The 20,929-nt window shown below is 42.2% G+C and overlaps 1 long non-coding RNA gene across 1 annotated transcript; it reads right to left on the minus strand.

Annotated features, from left to right (window-relative positions):
* Positions 1-2,371: 2,371 nt before the first annotated feature.
* On the minus strand, positions 2,372-20,257 carry LOC136361864 (uncharacterized). Its single transcript, XR_010743698.1, has 3 exons — positions 18,702-20,257; positions 15,042-15,178; positions 2,372-2,638 (listed from the first exon to the last, which is right to left on the minus strand). It is a non-coding gene; the product is annotated as an uncharacterized lncRNA (long non-coding RNA).
* Between the last annotated feature and the right edge of the window lie 672 nt (positions 20,258-20,929).

The following is a 20,929-nucleotide window of genomic DNA, read 5'->3' on the forward strand; positions in this document are numbered from 1 at the left end:
GTTTCACTTGACCTTTAGACATTTTAGGAAGTTTAACTAGAAAGTGCTGTGCCTTTCTCGGTGTAATTGGCTCAGTGTCAGCACAGGAGCATGGATTGGGCTCCAAGAATGTAACTCAAAGCTGTTGCTGCTCTCCATTGGACCAAAAGCCAAATAGCCCACCTGAACTGTTAAGTACTAACGAGAAAGAACAAAGAAGTTCCAAGCTTTTTGAGGTGTTGTAGCAAGTAAGAGACTTGTCTCCATGCTGTGTTCAGCTTTGCCTTTGGTTTTGTATTATTTTCTTTCTTTATTAAAACCTTTTTGATTTTTCAAGACACACTCGATCATGCCATCTCACTAATTGATTTTAGCCACTTCTCTGCAAAGGCTGGACCCTCAGAGGTATGGGTAAAACTGCCCAATATTTGGGTAAGCAAAACCAGACTTTTCAGAAGATGGGCAGAAAGGAACAAGGAAGAATTTCCAGCTCCTCCATGTGTGTTTCCTTCACTTGCTGACTCATACCACGTATGCCTTTTTAACAGCCGTGACAGAGTTATCCATTAACAATGGCAAAGAAAAAAAATTTTGTCTGGGTAAGCCTGACAATGAGAATTTTGGACATAGAAAAAGGTAAAAAGCAAGCTAGTTCTAGACCTAGGAGTGAAGCATCTACTATAGGCTCAATATGTTCCTTCCACAGGGATGCTGGGGAAACAGGTAGCACTGCAGGAGCAATGTGCAGTCTTTGGGAGCTTTTTGCAGATGTTGGTCTCACACATGCTGTGGTGGGGCAAAACTGACAGCAATTAAAGCTCTGTATTAGGTTTTTTCTTCTCAGGACCATAAAAGGCCTGTGGCTTTTTAAAGGAATCTCAGTTTTTCATCATTCAGGCAGAAATATCATGGCAGCACAGGCTGAGCCTGTGGTTCAACTAGGAGTTGTTTGCATTCCAGTGAAAACTTTTAGAAATGTAGTTCTTTCCAGGGAAATAGCTCACTGAAATTGTTTTGTTTTGTTTTGTGAGTAAACCAGGCCAATATGAAAAATATTTTGTGAGAGGGGGCAAGGCTCAGCTTCTTTTTATTCCCAGCAGAGCAAGACTTCTGCCTCTGCATGCCTTTGGCATATTAATGCAAAATGGGATTGGCCACTGATCCAATTTAAGATTATGTGATCTGACTCTTGTACCAGGAAATAGTTAGCAGATGTCAGGTAATCTCTTATCATGTGCATATTTTACTCAGGTAGTGCTTTAAGTCTGAGGATAATACAGTGTTCTTTCAGTCTAATGTGCACAGAGAATACAACATACAACATCTGTTTTGCCTACAGGGCCTACAACCAGCGCCTCCAATTAATAGTATTACATCTCTGTCATGAGCACCCAAGAAATTATTAAAGTCATTCAGAGAAAGCATAGCTGCTAATGGCACAGCAGGGAGGTTGGTTTGAGCTTTCTCTGCAGGCCTTGTGCCAGGCTACAAAACTTGGTATTCCTGGTACTAGCTATGAACACCCTTCCTTACCACCTCTTGGCAGAACAACCATTTCTGTTGGGTGGCCTCTCTGAAGTTTGTGGTGGCATTACTGTGCTGTTGGCCTTATGTGTCATCAGGATCTGCTTAACAATTTTAACACTGCATCTTGGATAGACAAGGCATGATACTGCATCAGGAAAGTTCTGCTGTGGAGCCAGGTCTGTCTGGCTCCTCGCAAGCTGTGCCCTTGGTCCATCAGCCCAGTTGTTTGTGTCTCCCTCTCCTCAGCAAGACAGAGAGGCACGGTCCTACTGACAGCTCAGGAATGTCCTCTCATCCCTATGCAGCTGCTCCTATCACAGAGGCCTTAATCTCCAAATGTCCTTCTAACTCTTCCCCCTCTGGACATGCAGAGATACCAGTTGGGAGCCAAAAGCTGCAGCCTCTGGTGTGCTTTGTTGCACTGACCAATTGTCAGACTCCATATGGTGACACTGGTGCTCCTGTGATGCATTGCAGTATCTGGTACATATATTGCTTTCTAATTTATGCTTTATCCTCTTCTTTTTTCCAGAAGATGAGCTATTTAACAGCTACATGGGTGTTACTGTGGTGACTGTAACCAGGCAAAACCATGCGGTTTGTACTGAGATAGTTCTACATTTGTGGACTTGGAGATGATTAAAAAAAATTTTAAGGGCTTGTGGTTTTTTGGTCTTCCCTGAAGAACAGAGAGGGATTTCTCATGAGCTTTCAGTTACACACCATGAAGTAGAAAGGTATCATTCATCTTCAAATGCCAAGTGTATTAATATCTATACACAATCATCACATATTAGGCAAACAAATGTTGTGATTTCTAGCTAGTTAGAGATTCTAATGATGTTTTCTCAAACCATATTTAAGATTGTTTTGACATTTGACTCTTCATTTCCTTGCGCTTTGTTTGGATTTCTTGTTACATTTAATTTTACCCTAGAAGTTCCAAGGTTTATAATTCTTGGGATTTGAACAAATAGTTTATCTCTCCAATGAATTTTCCTGTAAGTCATTGCCCTATAGCTTTACCTTTGCTTCCATCTTCAGGCTTTTTTTTTCACTTTTATAATATTATTTCCCTGCAGTAGAGGCTTTTCCGGGAGACGGCATTCTGTGATTCTTACCTGAGGAGTGCCTTTGAAAAAAAAAAAAAAAGTGAGAATGTGCTATCTGAAAGATGTGATTATTTCTCTTGAAGCTTAAAACTGTAAACTGTGTGTGACTTTTGTACCAAAATGTATCATTCTAACTTAGGATTTTAGGGATATAAAATTGAACAAGTATAGCAATTAATGGAAATTAGGAGTACAGTACAAACTTAAGTCCTAGTAAACTGAAAACTGTAAATTAATCTCCGCAATTAGACATAAAAGTCTAGTGTGCAACTCTTTGAAATTTTAATAAACTTTAGTCATAAATTAGAAGACTGATAAACTGTTTCTCTAGGGTCATTTGAGACAAGAATTGCACCAAATGCCACATTTTTGAAGGACTCAATTTTTAAATTATTCATAAGCTAATAGAGGACTGAGTTGAAATCCTCCACAATATTTGCCTGTATTCGGTTAATAGAGTCACTGAATTAAAGGGTAGGAGGGAGATCTTTTGTCGGGGTATCCGTGGACGGCAGGGAGAGGGAACTCTGCAGACCTGAGATATTGTAGAAACACGGGGTTTATTGCAGGGGTCGTGGGTAAAGAGGGCTGCTTTCAGCCACCAGCCTCGGCTGAAGGGAAGCCCCAAAGAGAAGGGGGTATGAGGTAAGGGAGGTAAAAACGCTAAGAGGGGTAAGAGAGGCCAGAAGAGTGCCAAGGTCAGAGCAGTAAGAGAGAGGGAAGTAGAAGAAGAAGAGAAAGGACCTTGTTCCAACATGTGATATCTCCTTTTGTGCTGAATATTCTTATTTACAGTGACCAACCGGCCAAGATACAAAACCTACAAACTTTGCATGCAGCCTATGAGAACTACTATATTACCATATCATCCTCTATTCTAAACTCTGAAGACTACTTTTCTTACCTCCTTTTCCCTTGATGCCTTGGCAGGGTGGAGAGGGGCTGCATTCTTGGGTCCTTTTGTTTTCCGTCCTTCAACCTATCTCCAGCTAATCACCGTCCTCCTGCCTGCCATGCCTACATCTCAAAGCTGGCCTTCATTTCTATTTCACTCACACGTTTTACATCTCCAGTATTTCTTACCAGACAATCATATCCGTAAGCCCTTCCTGTCCCATCTTCCCCAACAATCTTTGATCAAGTAGTTCGAGCACCTTTCTATTACAGCCATTGCATTTCATCTCCTCAATTTCGTGCTGAGCCTGGTGGTTTGTGTGTCACGGCAACAGATCCCTCCGTAATAACGCATCAAGCCTTCATCAGGCGGCTCGTGCAGGGAGAAGGAGAAGGTGGAGATGACACAGTTGCCTGCGCTTCTCAAAGGAGCTTATTCCCCAAGTGGGGCAGAGATGAAAAGCCCAAAAGCAGCATTGGGCACAGTCTTTTAAACAGGGTAGGTGCAGGGGGAGGGTACAATTCTTCAACTAATCGGGAGACAACAGGGAGGAGATTAGGGAGGGGCTCACAATATGACAACCAATAGGAAAGACCATGGCAGTGGAAAGGGCCACACTGACCAATGGGGCCTCATGGAATAGGGGAATTCCCAGGAGGAGTTTAGGCAGGGGGTTGGGACAACAAGGACTGATAGGGAACTTTCTAGAACAAAGGGCAGGGATTAAGGAGGTTTGACATTTATGTAGATGGAGTAAAAGGCAGGTCTGGGGAGTGAATGACAGCCAGTTGACGGAGGAGAAAACTTTGGGTAAAACCATCCACCTGAGGGAAAAAATAGGAACAAACCATTCAAAAGGGTTTACAAAAATATGTTTAACGAAAAACACACCACCACATGAAGAATGGCTTCTTTCAGTCATCTGCTCCAGCTGTTAACCACCCCATCATCAAAAATCTATGCACTTTTTTCTCCCCACCCCCTATAATGCCTGTTTGGGCATTATAAAGCTGATAAGGAGCAGCTTTATATGTTTAATGAACCTGATCTGGGTTCAGTGTAGCTTTGACAGTGGAACTGTGACTGCGCTTCCGTGAAAATATCTACAACTGTGCAATTCATTCACATTTCTGAGTCCACAGAGCTGCACAACAGGGCCATTCACAGTTTAGCAAGAAGGACAAAGAAACAGAGAGGAAAGAGAGAAAATGAACAATGAAGAAACATATGTGTTGTATGATTCTCTTCTGATAGAAAAGGTCTTGGATGTGTATGAACATGAAAAAGAAAATCAAGTCTTCTGGAAATTGTGCCATCTCCTTTTTATTTTTTTTCCCCCTAGTACTTAAAATAATCTTGGTGTGTTTAAAAAATTAAGTGTAATGATGTAAAAGGGGCTGCAAAGTAACGCCTCTGGACCTGGATCCATACTACACTGGGACCTGCCCTGCCTGCCCCTCTTTTTGCCTTCATGTTTGTTCTCTTAAAATAAGCAACTCTACAGGACACAAATATTGTCGAGACATTCTCTGTCTTCCCTTTATTCCCTGAATCATCTGGCTATGAGCACAGATTACTCATGCCAAAACAAAGTGAAAGAAAACTCCAAACCTGAAGAGTAAGTACAAAGGAGAGAACCGAGTAATCCTGAGTCGATGTTGTCTCTTGGGTGACATTCTGCATTCACAGTCTGGTGTTTCAGGTAAGGCCCATTCTTGTGTGTATTCTGTTACTTTTGATCACTTTAACCACCTCAACAGCAAAGGTCTTTCCTTAAAATCCTCATTGTTTGTTGGTCTTACTTTACATTTGAAATCTAACAGGCACAATACAAACTTTGTGTACCTCCAACTTTTCCCCATGCCACTTGGTATACTTGCATTGATCTGGCTACAGTATATTTAACAGACAAGAAATATACTGTGGCAGAGATGTTTTCATCCTGTCACCTGGTATTTTCAGAACATTTCCATTGGAAAGCTTGCTCTAGATTGTATGCTAGAAGACATGAATGCCACTGAGTGCAGTTAAAAGAAGGGATGACCTTTTACAGGACCCATAACCTAATTTGCCCTGGAAAAATCTTTCCCAACCCCAAACAATAACCAGGAGGATGTCTCTGTGAAACATTATTCCACACCTGGAGGAGAAGGACAGTAAGCGTATGTACACACACCATGTGCTTTTCTGCACACTTCCCTTTTCAATTCAAACAGGGGTGTGGTAATGTACCCCCAGCAGGTGCTTCCAAATAGGGAAAGAGTTTCAGTTTACCTCTAGACATTTTAGGAAGTTTACCTAGATTTTTCCATATTGTCCTAGCAGTGATTGGCTCACTGCCAAGAGAGAAGCACCTATTCAATCTTTTCACTGTTCTTCAAATCCTGTGTCTCTCCCTATTTGCAGCAGGCCAAATTGTCCCTCCTAAAACATTAAGTATTTAGGAAGGAGCAAAAAGGAAGTGAGAGGCTTTTTGGAGTGTTTCAGCAGGGTGTCAGAGGTTTTCTCGGATACCTGTGAGCAGCTTTTCCTTTGTTTTCTGTAACGTTTGTAATTTTTCCTTAAGTAAACCTTTTGCTTTACAAAACAACCTCTGAAGAGCACTTTTGCTGAAATTAATTTTAGCCACTTCTCTGTAAAGGCTGAACCCTCAGAGACTGATACATTTACACGTGGTTCATTACACTCTGACCACGTGCTAACCTATATCACAGGGGGAAGCACATACACTTTTACATTTCATTCTTCAGTAATTAATTCAAGAGAAGTGCCTAAATTACAGAGCGATTGCAAACTGAGCACTCGGTGATGGATAATCTCTATCGCTTTTTTTGAATTCATTATTTCCTCTATCTTCTCAAGCCAGTCATGTAATTTTGCTCTCTTTTCAGTGTCTTCCATTCAATCTCTTGTAACCTGCTTGCACACAAATAATTATTTCATTTTATCTGGAGATGGCTGGACTGATTGATAATATTTAATCCATTTCAGGAAGTTTTAGCAGTCACCAGCATCAAGGAACAACAATTTCCCTTAGCTTCTTTATTAAGTGTGTTATTTTTTTCAATAAAGTATTAGTTTACCTCAAAATAGAAGCATTCTTGAAATTTATACTTGTTGCAGATATCACATCCTCTTCCACCAACTTTGAAATAGTTACATAAACCAGGAGATTAAAAACACTCTTTATGATAAAAATCTGGGCAAGGAAGAAGTTGATTCTTTATTTCTAGCTTTTTTATGCAATGAACACATTTTATAAAAAAGTAACATTTCAGGCAAAAGATGAACTGATTAGCAAAAGTTAACAATATGAATTGCAATTAATTTTGTAGCTGTTTAATATATAACAGTTTTAATGCATCCTTTTCACTGCTCCTAGTAAAATCTCCCAAGACTTAAGATTACAGTAGTCTTGAACTGGCATGTTCCAGACTGTGACTGGAAGCATGGTTTCTGTACAGGCTGCTATTACATATCATACCCCCAGCTGGTTCTCATAAAAAGGCCAGCTGAAGCATTGCTGAGTCTGTGGAAATAGGAACAAGTGTTTCCAGTGTTATCCCAGCAATGTTTTAGTTGTTAGTAAAGGACTTTAGCTCCCATGAATTCCAGTCTTGATGGAAGTGACTGATGTTCTCTGTCATATTCCAATGAGTATTTGAAACATTAATAATTAATGATGCATTCAAATAATGGAGGGGGGGGGGGAATCTTCCAGCTGATCTGGCCACCCCTTTACTGGAAGAATCACTCTCAATAGGGTCAGTGAAAGAGAAGTATCCTAAGTGAGGAAGAGATGACAAGTTGCCTTGGTCCTAGGCTGAAAATCTCCTATGAGCGGTGGTAACAGACTGTAATGTGAATATGCTAGAATATTCCTTTAAATTGTGGACAATATGGATTGGGGAGATGATTATTCAGAGTTGTGGATTTGAGCAAAGGTATCTGTGATTGACAGAGCGAATACTGAGTTAGAATCTGTGATTCAGTGATCCCATGAGATGCTTGAACAGAGAGAGATGAGAGGCCCTCTGCACTAGTGAAGAAGTGAGAAGGCATCTCTGTTCCCTGAGATGAAGAATCCTTTGCCTTTGAAGTTGTTTATCTTTAAAAATGACAGCCGAGTATGCATGAGTCCATAGCCCATATGTAGTCATGGAAAAGGATGTGTGATATGAGAGGACCACAACTGCAGAAGTTCCTGGGCAGGCTGCTTTTGTGAGGGTTAAAAGCCACAAGACGACTCTTTCTCTTGTGGAAAGTTACCAGAATAAATCAGGAGATACTTCTCTCTCTCAAAAGACAGAATGAAAGACTATTTTATAGGTGCTACTGACCTAGAATTCTGAGTTTTGTCTCTTTACATTGTTTGTGGGAAAGTTAACACTTTGTGGTGGGAGGAAGAGTGTTTTGGAGGTTTCATTTTGATTTTTCATTTTCTTTTGTGTGTGTATGTTAATAAATCATTGTAACCTTTAACTTTGGGCTTGCTTTTGCTTCTCTTGTGATCCTACCTCACAGCAGAATTCTGGTAGATACCCAAACAATCACACACAAATAGTGCCTTGGCTGAGAAAGGTCAAAATCGGTGAATGTGAAACCACTGCATGGGGCAACAGGCTCCCTATGAGCTTTTGCATGTGGGGCAGAAGGAAATGTCTATTTTGTGAGAATGCAAGGTCTCTATGAATGTGATAGTGCTAATGGCAGAAGCCACAATTCCCTTTTTAATTAAAATGCTCAATGTTGCAATAAAATGTTTTCTTCATTTATTCTGCAATTTTAGTTAAAATAAACTAGTGCAATGGGTTTAGCCTAAAGCATGCAATGTTCATGGAGAAACACTTCATCACTTTGTTATGTGGGCACTTTGTATCTTCCAGGGGAAAAAAAAAAAGATTTGACAACTTGACAGCTGTCCATCTGCTTTCTGTGCCTCATAGTAAATTTAAAAAAAAATAAGAAGAAAGAAATAATAATAAAAATTTGTTGCCTTTTTAATATACTCTTTCCCTGATAATTCAGAAGTTGAAATGTCCCCAATGTAAGTTCAAAGACAGCACACAGATATATACTCTGCCTTGCACACCTACTCTTTTCTATGTAATATGAATAAAGCATGCAAAATACTGCCACAATCATCTGTTAAAAAATAATATTGTTCACAGCCATTTTATAGAAGTTCTTCAGATATTTTAGCAGTCCACTGCATAGCCACAGTGTTTAGAGGATGGAATGACATTCGTACTACTCATGTTCAGGTTCCCTGAATTTAAATTCAGAAGCAGTTTTTTTTTTTTGTTTTTTTATGTTTTTTTTTTTTTTTTTTTTATCAGGTGGGACAGAGGACTCGCTTTGATCTCAGAGAAATATATATTTGAAAATTGTATGCATACCTTGGTGACATATGCCTGTGAATCACAAAGAGATTAAAAAAAATTAACTTTGCAAATTTGTATGCATATACTATTCTTGTCCTGGAAATAATCTGATATTTTTTAATATACTTTTGAATTTGCAGAAGGATGGTTTCTACAGAGTTCCCTGGTGTTAGTTACATTAGCATTTTATAGGCTGCTCATGTAAACTCTTGAGCTTTCATGGCTCTCATTATCAGTCTTCAATATAGCACAATTCATACTGGCTCTTACTGCTGTCTGCTTTTGGTTGGGTTTTTTATGTGGCTCCTCAGCTGCAAGGAACATGGCTTATACTTGTTTGAAACTTTTCTTGTCTGCATGAACCTGCTATTGGTATCCTTTTTTCCCCTGCATATTGTAACACTCTAAGAACTTCAGCTACTCGTATTTGTCATGAAGATGAATTATCCTAGATAGCAAACCCAGATTTCATATTACAGATGGGAACCCAGAATTTTTAGATGACAAATGGAAGTCTCTTCTACCTTTGTACCACTGTTTGGGTTGTCCCACAGATACAGAAATCCACAGTGGAATTACTGCTCCTTATTCAAAGAACACATGCAAATAATTCCCAGCCAAATATTAGCTATTAACTTCTAAGTTAATGCGCTTTTTTAAAGTGATCCCAGTATACTCTTCTCTTTTGGGCATCTGAAATTGTTTAAAGTAACATGTGGTTTCTCACCTTTCCATTAAAAAAAGGCAATTTCTACATAGGGCGAAGAAAAATGTAATTTAAATAAAAGTGTGTTTTATTTTGGATATTAGTGTTTACAACAGCAGCTCTCCTGAACAGAGAGAAAACATTTCTATCAAAAAAGACTTTCCTAATAGTTACCCTTGTTACATTTCTATGGACAATTAAGATAGTTTTTTTAAAAGTCTGTGTAAGATACAGAGAGACAAAAGCTTATGATTTCACAAGTCTTATGAGGAAAGGATGTTTGCTCTTGTGCATTAATGTGTTTCTTCAGAATTCCTGGGAATCTCTCCAGCTATACATAGTAAATATTTCACATACCAATACAGGGATTCCTCCGTGTTGGGGGGTTAGATTTCTTTTTTACCTGTAGAATTTTTTCCCATAAGTTGCTAACTAACTACTGGGTACTTAAGAGTACTCAAGCAAAACGAAGAAGTGGCCAAAGGAGAGGAGGGTAGCACCTGGCTGCACTGCTTTTATCTCTGGGAGTTTCTCACTGAGGGGGAAGATAGCGTGAGTTTTGGGGACAGGTAAAGGACAGGGCTGGGGACAGTTGCGCTCTCTCTTCGTCTCGGCATCGGAAGAAGAGTCAAGCTGTTGTTTACTGGGGGAGAATTCGCTGTCATCACTGGAGTCCAGTCCTAGGGACCTACCACCATCTGCCCGTGTGCCCGGGAATTCTGAGCTCGCCTTCTCCTGCCCTGTCCCGGCCCCGCCGCTTCTCGGGCGCTGCTCTGGGCCTTTGTGCGCTGTGGCCCCGCAGCCCCTCGCCCTGCCGGGACCTGCCGCAGGTCCAGTTACCACCAGGGAGCCTCTGGAACATCTCATCCCCCAGCCCGGGATTGCTGCTCCTTCCTGCCGCTCCAGCCTGGTGCTCAGAGTCCTGCAGGGGCACCGGGGCCAGCCTGCCCCGGGGTTTGTGCAGCAAAGCCTCTCCTCCATCCCTCGGTGCTCAGAGTCCTGCAGGGGCCAGCCTGCCCCGAGGGTCTGTGCAGCAAAGCCTCTCCTCCATCCCTCGGTGCTCAGAGTCCTGCAGGGGCACCGGGGCCAGCCTGCCCCGGGCTCTGTGCAGCAAAGCCTCTCCTCCATCCCTCGGTGCTCAGAGTCCTGCAGGGGCACCGGGGCCAGCCTGACCCGGGGTTTGTGCAGCAAAGCCTCTCCTCCATCCCTCGGTGCTCAGAGTCCTGCAGGGGCACCGGGGCCAGCCTGCCCCGGGCTCTGTGCAGCAAAGCCTCTCCTCCATCCCTCGGTGCCCAGAGTCCTGCAGGGGCACTGGGGCCAGCCTGCCCCGGGGTTTGTGCAGCAAAGCCTCTCCTCCATCCCTCGGTGCCCAGAGTCCTGCAGGGGCCAGCCTGCCCCGGGCTCTGTGCAGCAAAGCCTCTCCTCCATCCCTCGGTGCTCAGAGTCCTGCAGGGGCCAGCCTGCCCCGGGCTCTGTGCAGCAAAGCCTCTCCTCCATCCCTCGGTGCTCAGAGTCCTGCAGGGGCCAGCCTGCCCCGGGCTCTGTGCAGCAAAGCCTCTCCTCCATCCCTCGGTGCTCAGAGTCCTGCAGGGGCACCGGGGCCAGCCTGCCCCGGGGTTTGTGCAGCAAAGCCTCTCCTCCATCCCTCGGTGCTCAGAGTCCTGCAGGGGCACCGGGGCCAGCCTGCCCCGGGCTCTGTGCAGCAAAGCCTCTCCTCCATCCCTCGGTGCTCAGAGTCCTGCAGGGGCACCGGGGCCAGCCTGACCCGGGGTTTGTGCAGCAAAGCCTCTCCTCCATCCCTCGGTGCTCAGAGTCCTGCAGGGGCACCGGGGCCAGCCTGCCCCAGGCTCTGTGCAGCAAAGCCTCTCCTCCATCCCTGCCCGTCTCGGCCGAGAAGGCTGCCACCACATTCCTGCTTCTGTTTTGTTGTAATGCCGATAGTTGTTGTTGTTTGCCTTATTACATATACTAGTAAAGAATAGTTATTCCCACCACTCATATCCTTGCCTGAGAGCCCCTTGATTTCAAAATTATAATCATTTGATGGGAGGGGGTTCACAATGTCTATTCCAAGGGAGGCTTTTTGCCTTCCCTAGCAGACACCTGTCTTTCAGACCAAGATACTCAGCAATTCAACCACTCAGCACAAATGAGGCTTAATTCATCATAGATATCTGCACCTGTTAAACAGTGCAATAGGCTCCTGACATAAGTGATTCTTCATGCTGTTATTTCTCGATTTTTTTTTTAAATCATATATACCTGGATTCATCCAAGACACTTTTAAAGATCATGATTTCAAAAACATATCCACATTTCAAAATTTCATATTGAAGAAGGAATATATTGTGCTTTTGAGCTAAAGTGTATATATGAAGGGTTTAGATCAACACCATTAAAGGTAGGCATAAAATGTGTGTATTACTGAATTAGGCATTTGTTTTGTATAGCAAATTATAAAATCAATATGAGGTTCCATCATAGGAGAGATCCATCAGCCTCTGTCTTGCTAGAATTCAATCAAGAGATTGAATTTGCAAACTTCAAGGGAGAGAAATGTTTCTCCATTTTTTGACAGTATTACACTAATTCAGACAGCTTTTACACAGAGCTGCACCAGCTTCTGCAAGCATTGCTTTCAATATAATTTCATTAAATCAATGCAAAAGGTTGTATTGACCTTTTAAGTATATATTTACATCTGATCAGTGGAACTTAAATCGATTGGGAACTGATTTTAGACAACTCTTAAGGCAAATAAGTGTGTCTACATGGGGTTCCTCAGCTGTTCAACGAATTGATGTGAAATCCAAATTAAATTAAGCCACCACAAACAAACGATTGTTGTGTTGTGAGTCCCAAATGTGCCCTCCAAGTTCTTAGAGAACTTTCTTTCTACCTTGAACAAAGAACACAAGAGAGATACAGTTAATTGAGTGAAGGCTGTTCATCCCTGTCAGGAAAGGAGGAATGACTATAAAACAGTAAAACAGTAAAAAGCAAACATCCAGGGTTCAGCCAAAAGGTGTATTTGTAAACCTGTTACCCATTGTTTTTAGTATTTTCTCTTGGCAACTGTAACTGTAGTGAACAAGGCAGAAATGCCACCACTCACCAGATTCTGACAGGAGGAAGCCTCGTACACATCTCACAAGTTCAAGAGATCCAAAGTGAGTTTAAAGGAAATCCCCTGTAGTTCCTGTTTGCTAGAGATTGGGATACCCAGGGTTTTCAACCTTCAGTTTGCCTTTGCAGGAGCTTTGGTAAAGCTTTGGAGCTTTCATACTGTCCTGGGTTGTAGTTTAGGATGTATTCTATCACCATCTTCAGTTAATGGCCCATCAATGCCTTGTGCATGACTCTCTCTAATGGGCCATCAAGGCCCTCTTCCATGACTCATCATCCCATTGTGAGATGCTCCACCCACGGGGAGGAGCCAAGCACTCTCACCTGGATATAAGCTGGGATTTGGAAGCAACCCTCACCCACTGGATTTCCAGAGGACCGGAGCTACCAGACCTTTCTACGGGATCACTGTTTCAGGAAGACCACCTCGTCTGGACTGCTTCCATCACCCTGATCAGGTTGTATTCTGACTATGTCAGTGGTTTTTTTCTTTTTGTATTGTTGCGTTTATTTTGTTTTATTTTTTGTTTTTCCTCTCATTAAATTGTAGTTCTGACTTAGAGCCTCTCACTTGGTTTGTTTTCAAACCATAACACATACTGACATTTTTCCACCCTCCTAAAACATCACTGAAGACCTTTGCAGGACTGCAGAGAAGCCCCTTGATCTTCACAACCCTTAAGTCTACAGGGGGATTTCAAAGATTTTGCTCTCAGAGCAAAGAAATTCATTCCATATTGACTGGTAACACAAATAAGATGGAATAAGATTGGCATTTGTTGAAGGGAAAGATTACCTGATAAATTCTACCTTTCAACAAACCTGTAAAAAAACCTGTTAAAACCTGGATTTTAATGACTGAGTTTAAAAACACCAACAATCATAGAATCATAGACTAAAATAGGCAGTGAGAGAAAGCAGGGGTGAAAGCAGTAAATAGGAAGAAATAGTACAGTAAATTGAGGGAAAACTGGTTTAGTATAAGCAACTATCTGAATTATTAATCCAATAACATGGGAATGCAAGTTGCACTCCCGAATTTCTGGAGGCTATTGGTCCCCTCAACCTCTCCCACCCACTCTTATGCAGATAAATTATCATCTGCTCCATTTTCCTGTGTCCTAGAACTGAGGAAATAGGTGACCAGTTCTCCTTATATTCTCCAAAATGTTTGAATTATTTGTATTATTTGACAATTTTGCCACATGAAAGAAGAGTTTTAAGGGCTCTTCTTCAGTTTTACACCCCTTTCTAACTGAAGATTGCTGTTTGATAGGCATTTTGGAGAGAAGTAAATGAAAGCAACGAAAACGTAGGTTCTTGTATGAACAAAGGGAGGTAAGAGAATGGGCCTTTGTTTTGTCTTCTTCAGGGATTCAAAAGGGTCTGATGGTGACTGCTAATGGTTTGGGGATGTGTGCTACTGGTAGATTTCTGGCCTCTTTCCAGCTTTCCTGGTTCCTCAAAATTACTTAGAATATTCCCATTCAAACTTGTGCAATTACCTTGAATGGTTGCAGACTCACAAAAGGTTACAGGATGTGAGTGAACTTGAACATAAGGATCTTCTAACGCATGAGTATTTCTGTATATTTCTATATATTGAGGTATATTGACAACTGATAGAGAGACAGGAAGACTGATTCAGTGATCAGAATTTGATTTTACTCAGGTTTTCCAAAAGCTTATATACCATTCAGGAAGGCTAATAATTTCCAGTACAATAATTATCTTAAAAGATCATAAAACAACTTATGCATTTTACAACATCTTTTTCACAGGGGGTTGATTGAATCTCTCCTCTTCCCATAAGCAGGTTTAATCCCATTTTCTGTAGCCTTCAGAGCTCTGTTTGTTCCTGCCATGGCATCCTGGTTATCAAAACAGCCATGCTAATTAAGTCTGTCTTACTCTCTGTCTTGTGTGTTCCCACAGAGGTAAAGGAATTAATTCCATGGTACTAAGTGGCGTAAACTCAGAACTTTCTATATGTCTCACTGAAACCTCCCCAAAGCTGTTCCATCTTGTTCTATTCTTTAAAGTCTTGTTGACTGCAGGTGAGTGGGAGTGTGCTTCTAGTGCTGGATATGGCCCTTTCCTCTTTCTCCTAGCACATGTCAGTGAATAATTAAACTATGTTGAGAAATAAAACTCATGAATGTGGTGAGCAGAAGAGAAAAGGAAAAAACCACGAAATCCCCACCATGACAGCAAGGCAGAGAAAAGGGACTAAGTCAGTTTGCAGTGGTAAATTACCAAAAGCAAAAACTACCAAAAGTAAAAATTATCAAAGAAGTAGGATATGCACTTACACTTGCTTCTCTGCTTGCTCCTATCTTCTGCATTTCCTGCGGCTGTCAGCATTGGGGAGCTCCTGTATTCTGATCAGTTAAACCTCACCGCCTCAAATGGCCCTTCTTTCCACTGATGTTCTGGAGATCCATTTGCGCTGATTTTAGAAATTAAAGGAAATAAATGATGTTTAACTGTCTTGGTTTAGATAGACAGGTATCTGCCAGGGAAGACTGGAGTCTCCCTTGGAATATAAGCTCCCTCCACTCCCCCTTTCCAAATCATTACAGATTTGCAATTAAAAGGCTGTCAGGCAAAGATTTTGGAAGTAGGTATAACAGTTCTTTACTAGGGATTTAATACAAAAGAATAAGCAAACAAACCAACAGGAAATCCTAGAAAACCCTGACAGAGTCAGAAATACAATCTGCACCCTGTTGGTCAGGGTGTTGGAAACAGTCCAAAAGTCAGCCCTCCTGCAGTGGCAGATGTGGTCCTGTTGGAAGCAGCGACGATCCTGTGGAGCCAAGGGTCCAGAGATGGGTCCAGTCTTCCTTTGGGAATCCTGTGGGAACACTGGACGCCTGGTGACACTTGTGGCTCCTTTTTATTTAGGTGAAGATGGTTTGGCTCCTCCTCCCTGGGTAGAGCATCTTACAATAGTATGATGTAATGTGTCATGTCATTGGAGAGCTTTAATGGCCCATTAACAGAAGATATCCCCATGGGGTAGTGGAATAATGAACAGAGATAAGCAAGAATGCCCCACCCGGTTTTAACAGCTGGCTTGTTATCAGAGAAGGCAGTTACCCCCACCTGCTGGAGTTACAACAGATAAAGAAAATCTCCCCAACTAGGTTTCAACAGATAAAATAGAATAAACTTTTTTTTTGGTTACAAAACCCAAGCAAGATACGTTCAGTGTATGTTCAGTATGGAACTGGCAGAGACACCATCTCTTTTGGGATTTGCTGATCTAGATGCTGTAATGAACTTTCCAGTGAAGTCCAAAGCAAGGCTAACATCAGCATGTTGTCTTTGTCTAGAGAGTTGTAAAAAACGAGGTTTGCTTTCTTGGTAAATGTTTTAAAAAATAGTTTAATAAGAGAATGAGACCATTAGTAAACAGAAATAAAGCAAAGGATCTCGGCCGGTGTGCCTGGCATGCAGCCAGAAAGCATGATTTGCTAACGAAGACTCGTTCGTTAAAAGCATCAACTTGTTGCATATTCATAAATTCTCATACATCATTCCAACATTTCTCTCAAGTTTGGATGTTTCTGCTTAATTTTAATTTCCCCCCCAACTATTGTCCTGCAAATCAGTTCTCCAGTGGCTCCACAAAGTCTGACACTCCAGATAACAGAGGTTCAATAAATTCCTTCTCTGGAGCTCTGGTCACGGTCATCTTCATCTGGATAAAATAATCCAGGAATGCTAAGGGGGTTTTCTGATTATCTTTCCATTCGCTGGGTTAAATTTACAAAAGCAGTCTTTATTTTAATACCTTGATATAGCCTAAGAAATACATTTACCATACTATTTCTAAGTTGTGTCAATAAAATAAACTATATTAACAAAGTTTTTTCCAGCATAATACATATAGTATTCATTTTTAATATTTGAGAAAAGCCAGTAATATAATATGTACTTATAAAAGAGTTGTTAAATGCCAGAAATAGTTCATATCCTGCTTTCTGAGGAGGACTATCTGAGTTAGGTACCAAAACTTTTTGTTCCTGCTGGTATGAGAGGCAGAGGATTGATGGCTCCCTCACTCTTGGCTTCTTTTGTAATATCCATATAGTTTTTGTACCAGAAATTGTCATGTCCGTGGGCTATTTTTTCCCATTCCTTTGTGTCTTTCTAAGAAGAAAGGATATAAAATTATTTAATTTATTCCCTGAAATCACATTTGAACTCACTTCAACATTTCCCCTGCCTTAAACCAACAGTAACAACAAAACCCACCAGAAAACCTTGGATCTTCACAGTTTTCAATTGTCAAATGGTGCCTTTGCTATGACTACCAGGGACTTCAACAAGGTGCTTCTACTGACAGTAGCATCTTTCCTATTGTGACAAAGAAGGATGGCAAAGGCTAATGAATTATCTTACTGAGCAGGGCCTGTGCTTAGGAACTTGATTCTATTACAAGAACTTTGGATGAATTTTGGGATACTGTATTTCTTAGGAAAAGAACAAAGAATTGATACAGGAAGGCAAATGCAAAGCTACAGCTTGTCTTGGGTTATGTAACAAAAAAAAAAAGTTTATTCTATTCCATCTGTTGAAAATGGTTAGTGAGGTGTAACTCCAAAGGAAGTATCTCTTCTTATCACTTGTAACCCCAGGGGGAAGTGGAGCAGCTGCCTTCTTATAATGGGCCAGCTGTTAAAACCAGGTAGGGGCATTGTTCCTTATCTCTTTCCACCCTCCAGGCGATATCTTCTGTTAATGGGCCTTTCAGGCTCAGTAATGATATGACACATTACATCACCCCATTGTGAGATGCTCTGCCAAGTGGTGGGAGCCAAACCATTCCTATCCAGATAAAAACCGAGATGTAGGGATACCAACCACTGGTTTTCCACTGAAATCCTGAAGGAAGACTGGACCCATCTCACCACTGCTGGACTCTTCTTTTTTCTACAAGGACCATCCCTACTCCAACAGAACTACATCTGCCACTCCAAGAGGGGGCTTACTTTGGACTGCTTCCAACACCCTGGACCAACAGGGCATCAGGCTGTATTTCTGACTCTGTCAGGGTTTTCTAAGATTTTCTGTTTGTTTTGTTTGCTTAGTTTTGGTACCACTACATTTGTATTCTTAATATTTCTAGGAAGGAACCATTATTTCTATTCCCAAATCTTTGCCTGAAAAGCCTTTAATTGCCAAATTATCATAAATTGGGGGGGGGGGGGGTGTACATTCTCCATTCCAAGGGAACATCCCGTTTTCCCTGGCAGATACCTGTTTTGCCAAACCAAGACACAGCTCAATGGCTGTCAACTTCTTTTCAAAAATCATCAAAATCTTTCATTCAGTAGAGGTAGCTTCCAGACCGCTGTATTAAAAAAAAAAAAAAAAATTGTCTGATTTTAGTGCTTGTTTCCTCTGTATGACTCTCTCCACACATTCAACTTTGTCAGGAAAAACTGTAGATAAGAATATCTGTAAACAGTGTTTTAGTGTCTCCCACACAGCAGTCTGGAACCGCCTCCCTTCATGTTTCTGAAGGTTTATGGATTTCCCAAATCAGTAGGAGTTTATTGATTTATATGTAGGCAAGCTTGTGTTACTACTCTGGTTACTCTTATGCTTTTTCCTGGCTACAGCTAATTAGCCTGGCAAATCTACCAGTATTGTTTACATGCAGTAGTAAATGAATGTAACTACTTGTATTGAGTTTTTTTTTTTTTGTTTTTTTTTTTTTTTTTTTAATGCTCCTTAAAAGGAGCCACTTTGAAAACTCTTATCTGAGCAATGAAAGAGATCCAGATTGTGACCTGATACTCAGATAGTCCAGTGCAGGAGATTGCACTATCTCATAGCCTCTTACTAGCTCATGCAGTTCTTCTGGGATATTCAGATTAACAATTACTACTCCCTTAATTACTGCTTTTCTGTTTGTTACCCTCTGAAAGGCTTGTCCTCTCTCTCAATTACATCCTAACCTGCCTCTGACATCTCATTGGGATCCCAGCTCAGGTTAAACATTGTTTCTCTCTTCCAAGCCCTCACTCTTCCCTGTGTACACTTTTTTTTTTCTCAGTTACTGTAGGCAGTCTCACCCTCCTGCTTCTCCAGCCTTGTGAGTAACAGAGCTGTCCAGGCTGCAGCTGACCTAGAGGTTGTGGCGACTCTTGAGCCCACGTCTTTCTTCCGCAGGCTGCAGGCAGCGTGGAGACTCTCGGCTTCTCTGGGACCCTGCGCAGGCTGAGAGTCTGGCTGTGGAACCATTCCTTTCCTCTGAGCCGAAGCCGAGGCTGCTGCTTTCTCTCGGGAGGTGGCAGCACAGCCAGATGCGATCGGCGTATGCAGTTTGACGCCCGGAACTGCGAAGGGGTAGCAGGGAGGTGGGGCTAGTGTCGTATTCCTTCTGAGATGGAGCTCCTTAGCTGGGAGCAAGGATTAAGATGGGGAGCACAGGGGTGCTCATGCATAGGAGGGATAGTTTCAAGCTCTTTCTTGAAGCAGAATGGAATCAGCCCAACATCCTCACGGTAACATACTGGGATCCCTCTGTCCTGACCATGTTCCTCTGTATCAGCTGCAGCTGATAGGAATGGTGTGGGGCCCGAGATGCCCACTGTGGGGACAGTGTCTGAGGCTGTAGACACAGTTTGTTTATTCATGTGTGGGGAAAGGCTCTGCAGAACTTTGGGCAGAGCCAGTACATATAGTGGGTTTTGCAAGCACCCACTTTCCTGCAGGCTGCCAAAATGGTTGCATGTTATTTTAGCTATCAAGCAGTTTAAGGTAAAATGCCAGGAGACAGGAAGAGCAACAGTCAGTCACCATCCCATTAAATGCTACAACCTGCTCCCCTCTCAGAACCTCATCTGTTCTTTTTAGCCAGTTTGGAGGCTCCCATTTTCTCCTGAGGTTTTAATAATGGACTATAAAGAGAGGGGTACTATATGGGGCTTAATGAGACCATCATCTGGAAAGCATACACAGAGGTGCTGTCTTTGGGTTTCCACAGAAAGCGCACACAGTCTGGTCCAAAAATCTATGGGATATATTGCTTAATATATCTGTTCTCTGTTCTCTGAATTCAATTTCCCTATGGCAAGCACACTGAATCAACTGGAGATGCTACAGAGCCTTGTACACAGCTTTGTTGGGAGGTTGTTTGCCTACTTCTTGAACTTTGAGAAAGTTTCGTGGCAACACAGAATAATGGTAGATCCAGTTTTTCCCCAACAGTAATTCTTGAATGCTGTCTGTGGGCTTGTACATTCGAAGGCAAAGGGTGCTAGAAATCCCAGCTTAGGCAAATCACATAATTTTACCAGCATCAGCAACTGGAGGGCAGCCAGCCAGTCAGCCCTACAGTTCTTTTAAAAGTTATGAAGTGCACCTGATTTTTGCTCCTTGGACAGCAACCACTGACTGGCAACTAGCCCTGTATACCAGGTAATTCCTGCTTGATGCTGCTTAGGGCACCATTGAAACCACACCTTAAGCAGGTAGCACTGAGACGGTGAAGCAGAGAAAGGTAAAAGAAAACTTGGTTTGTAAGCTCTTAAAAAAAAAAACCCACCTGCCTTTCCCCCCCTCTTTGCTCCTGGCAGTCTTGGAAGGCCCATTTTTACTCTCACGACTTGCTCTGAAGAGTGTTTGAAAGCGCTGCAATTCTCTTTCAGAACAGTTTTTTTCTCTAAGTGATACAAGTGCCCCAGAAAGATCCTGTCAGCAGTGGAGGACCAGTCATGATAACTGCTCATCTCTGGGGCTGGGAAGCAGAATGCAAACAGCTTAGGCAGTGAGGACTAAGCCAATCCACCTCTCCTGTCTGCATTTTCCTCTTAACTCAGTTCTGGGGGATTCTCCCACAGCCATGTGGATCCTTCTGCCCTGGAGGGAAAAGTTGTGTCAGTATGACCACCTCCAGACCTTCTGCCAGGGTCCTGTCCAGGTGCAGAGACAGGGCTGCAAGCAGCCACCCCTCCAGGAGCAGTTCTACAACAGTCCAGTAAGGAACACACATTCAAAGAGTGCATGTATGGAGGAGAGACGCATTTGAGGGATAAATCCCACAGAGGATAATGTTGGTGACTGCAGAAAAATAAACAACCAACCACCAACAGAATGAATGTAAAGCACAAGGGCAGTGACCAAAATCCAAGACACTGGTTTCTGGTTTTGAAAGGTTGGTGATGCCTTACCTTTTGGAATA

Source organism: Sylvia atricapilla, chromosome 5 (assembly GCF_009819655.1).
Source record: "Sylvia atricapilla isolate bSylAtr1 chromosome 5, bSylAtr1.pri, whole genome shotgun sequence".
NCBI classification, from domain to species: Eukaryota; Metazoa; Chordata; class Aves; order Passeriformes; family Sylviidae; genus Sylvia; species Sylvia atricapilla.